A 4,536-nucleotide genomic window follows, 5' to 3' on the forward strand; every position below is an offset into this window, starting at 1 on the left:
TGTATAATTACCAAAACCCCTCAACCTCATTACAATGTAATAACTACAAAGTAACAACAAGGTTGATGTCATAGTAGGCTAATTACAGTGTTACCACGGGTATAAGAGCAACTTTACACATGGGCTATTCTATACACTGCTGGACATACTAGCCATAACATCATGGACAGAGAGAACAACACGAAGCTGCAGCCTAATGGCCAGTAATTACACCACCGTGGAGGGGCAATCAACACCTTCATGTGGAATGTTTGTATGGCTACTGTGTTTCTTTGTAAAGTGTAAGTGGATTTGTTAGATAAGCCTGTTCATAACAAAGGCTGTTATGAAGAGAAATACAGCTTTCTTTATTGCTCTAATGATACTGTCTCATTGATTGAGTGGACTAGAGATCCTGATCAACAACACTCAACATAGCCAATGAATGGCTCTCTGCAATTCTTCCCTGATTACGACATTTGCATAACCTATGTCAACCAGGAATGAAGAAGCTGTTCATGTTGAGATATATTTATGATTTACGGGTTAAGTAACAGAGAATATTGGCTAGTAATATGCTAAGTAGTTAATTATACAATGAAAGTTGAGGATGTTTGTGCCTGCCTGCCTTTGTGATTTATTGTTGTAACAGTAAAAAAACATTGAATCCCTACATAGGCTGAAGCCAGGAAAACCCACCTAAGTTTAGCTTGTATAGCCACTTGGCTATTGTGGCTTGTCCCTCGGAGCAATTGACATATTGCTGTCCCTTATTACAAGACATCAATCTAGCTACCAAAAGAGAGAGACTTGTTGGCTCGGCCCTTCACCAACATCCCACAATGTCACAGTTCCATACAGTTAGATGGGGGCGAAATAGCCCCTAAAAATCATAAACTCTCTTTTGTCTAGATTTAATCAGGTGGCTACAACTACACCCTCGTGCATTAACACCGAACTTTCGAAGCCCGAAAGGGTTAATGGTGGACCATGGTTTTTCAAGAACATTCCAGGCAATGGGAAAGATTGGTTTGTCGCTCCAAACAACACAAATATTATGGGAGACATGTGAGCGTCTACGAGAGCTCCCGTCGTATAGAACAAAAAGAGAGCTTCACTGCTATCCACACCCTCCCTTCTAATGCACTTTTCCTTGAAAAGGATCCCGGTGTCTAACTGCAGGGCCCGGCGCCGCCATACACTACCACATAGGCACATAAAACAACACGTATAGCATGCCCATACCACCAAGCGGAAAAGGCACAGACAAAAATGAATAAGAACAATACAAATCGCAGCCATAAATCACCAATAGACGCACTAATGCATTAATACGCCTAAATCCTTCAAGTCAAAATAACTAACCTGTTTAGGAACAGTACAGTCCGCTGGACATTGGGTTGAATCCGATTTAAATCCACTATCAGTAAAACAAAGAGGCGAAAATGTCCGGCCAATCCCGAAACAGGCCGAAACACCTCTTGGAGCTTTGCTGAGCATGCGCTGATTAGTCGAGGGGGAGGAGGGTTAGTCGAGGGGGAGGAGGATTGAATGAGAGTAGACGAATAGACAACATTGTATCGAGCTCCCAATTCATTTCGAAAAAACAATTATTGTGATATATTTTTCATATATTTTAGAATTCCGCGAAATTCTGAGTGAAACTCTCAGAAAAAAAACTCAGATATAAGGGTTTAGAAAATTGGGGAATCACAATGAAAATCACAATGAAATAAATGTTGGTTTTTGGGCAAGACATGAGGAGAATCTTGTCAGAATAAGTTTCTTTGCTGTAGGCCTAATGTTAGATTTCTGTAATGCCATTACTGTCAACCTACATTTGAAGCCTGAGATGTAGCACATTGCTTATAGGCTACAGTAGGATCTCAAAAGTCAAAGTGCTTATGTGCTAAAATGTACAATAACGTAGAATGATACTGACAAATAGAGCAATATTTTTGACGTTGGGATTTTTTTATTATTACTGTGAAATAAGGTGCTTATAAATGGCCCTGGGGTCTTTCTTACAAGATCACACTTTCAATATGTTTCAGATGTGTTCAGTGGATTGGGTTGGAGTATATCTCCTGTCAACTGAAATTTACTTCTGAGGTGCTGACCTGTTGCACCCTCAACAACTACTGTGATTATTATTATTTGACCTTGCTGGTCATTTATGAACATTTGAACATCTGGGCCATGTTCTGTTATAATCTCCACCAGGCACAGCCAGAAGAGCACTGGCCACCCCTCATAGCCTGGTTCCTCTCTAGGTTTCTTCCTAGGTTTTGGCCTTTCTAGGGAGTTTTTCCTAGCCACCGTGCTTCTACATGTGCATTGCTTGCTTTTGGGGGTTTTAAGCTGGGTTTCTGTACAGCACTTTGAGATATCAGCTGATGTAAGAAGGGCTATATAAATACATTTGATTTGATTTTGATTTGATTGAATTTCACGAAACATTTGATCACTCTGTTGTTGCTGAGAATTTTTCTGTGCAGCAGGAAATGCAGATGAATGTTGTGATTTACACTACACGACCAAACGTATGTGGACACCTGCTCATCGAATATCTCATTCCAAAATCATGGTCATTAATGTGGAATTGGTTCCCCCTTTGCTGCTATACCAGCCTCCAATCTTCTGGGAATGCTTTCCACTAGATGTTGGAACCTTGCTTAGTGAGGTCGGGCGCTGATGTTGGGCAATTAGGCCTGACTCGCAGTCGGCGTTCCAATTCATCCCAAATGTGTTCAATGAAGTTAAGGTCCAATCGTTAATTAAACGTATTCTGTGCAGGCCAGTCAAGTTCTTCCACACCGATCTCAACAAACCATTTCTGTATGGACCTCGCTTTGTGCATGGGGGCATTGTCAAGCTGAAACAGGAAATCAACTTCCCCAAACTGTTGCCACAAAGTTGGAAGCACAGAATAGTCTAGAATGTAATTGTATGCTGCAGCATTAAGATTTCCCTTCACTGGAACTAACGGGTCTAGCCCAAACCATGAAAAACAGCCCCAGACCATTGTTCCTCCTCCACCAAACATTACAGTTGGCACTATGCATAGGGGAGGTAGTATTCTCCTGGCATCCGCCAAACCCAGATTTGTCTGTCGTACTGCCAGATTATGAAGCGAGATTCATCATCTCAGAGAACGCGTTTCCACTGCTCCAGAGTCCAATGGCGGCGAGCTTTAAACCACTCCAACCGACGCTTGGCTTTGAGCATACTCAGCCATAGCGACCCTTTTCATGAATCTCCCAACGAACAGTTATTGTGCGGACGTTGCTTCCAGACACAATTTGGAACTGAGTGAGTGCTAGTGAGTGTGAGTGTTGCATCCGAGGGCAATTTTTAGATGCTACACGCTTCAACACTCTGCGGTCCCGTTCTGTGAGCTTGTGTGGCCTACCACTTTGTGGATGAGCTGTTGTTGCTCCTTGACGTTTCCACTTCACAATAACAGCACTTAAAATTGACCGGGGCAGCTCTAGCAGGGCAGAAATTTGAGGAACTGACTGACTTGTTGGAAAGGTGGCATTCTATGACGGTGCCACATTTGAAAGTCTCTGAGCTCTTTAGTAAGGTGATTCTACTCCCAATGTTTGTCTATGGAGGTTGCATGGTGGTGTGCTCGATTTGATACACCTGTCAACAACAGGTGTGGCTGAAATATCCAAATCAACTCATTTGAAAGGGTATCCAAATGCTTTTGTATGTATAGAGCACATAAATTCACTCAATAAGACACTCTTACTCAGTAACACACTCTTATAATAACATAATTTCACTTTTCATGTCGACTAATTTCACCCAGTTAATAGCCTAACCACAGATCAAGAAACATTATGGACTAAACATTCAAATCATGTCGCTGCAGAAAATACTGGTTGAATTAAGATCCTAAACCTGTAGGTCAAACTCCAGGTCAAACCTAATCAATGGCACAAGATTAGCTTTTTCATTATCTTTGACTGGGGAAACATGTTGCATCACTGAATTTTGGGTGCACAGTTCACAGGTAGACCTCCACACATCCTTCACATGAGTGAACCAGCACCAACATGAGAAGTCTCAAGTAATCAATTGCATAACCCTGACAAGCCACTTCAAGTGGCCTGCCCTACACATTGACCACAGGAGGTTGGTGGCACCTTAATTGGGCAGGACGGGCTTGTAATAATGGCTGGAGGGGAATGGTATCAAACACATGGTTTCTATGTGTTTGATGCCATTGCATTTGCTCCGTTCCAGACATTATAATGAACCGTCCTCGCCTCAGCAGCCTCCACTGACATTGACATAAATAATCCTCATATCCTTTATCTGATGGTAACTCCTCAAATTCAGCATGAACATAAATTGTGTAGTTTATAATAATTGAACACTTGAATAATAAAATGAGGTGTGTTAGTGCTGAGCTAGAACAAAAACGTGCACATCCCTGTAGGCTCCTAAACCGAATGAGCATTGAACTCGTCTAGCACTAGGACTCCATTTGTGGGGCGAGAAAAAGGGAGCGGATTCTGACTGACTACAGTCTCCTATTGTCCTCAC

The 4,536-nt window shown here is 42.1% G+C and overlaps 1 protein-coding gene across 2 annotated transcripts in view; it reads right to left on the bottom strand.

Moving 5' to 3' along the window:
• The window catches only part of LOC115130751 (polycomb group RING finger protein 3), a 42,114-nt gene extending 40,666 nt beyond the window's left edge, over nucleotides 1-1,448 (bottom strand). For both annotated transcript variants that reach the window (XM_029662176.2, XM_065019742.1), the window contains exon 1: nucleotides 1,345-1,448. The gene's annotated coding sequence lies outside the window, so the exon portion shown is untranslated. The remainder of the gene's footprint in view (nucleotides 1-1,344) is intronic.
• Between the last annotated feature and the right edge of the window lie 3,088 nt (nucleotides 1,449-4,536).

The sequence above is a fragment of the Oncorhynchus nerka genome, linkage group LG6 (assembly GCF_034236695.1).
Source record: "Oncorhynchus nerka isolate Pitt River linkage group LG6, Oner_Uvic_2.0, whole genome shotgun sequence".
NCBI lineage: Eukaryota > Metazoa > Chordata > Actinopteri > Salmoniformes > Salmonidae > Oncorhynchus > Oncorhynchus nerka.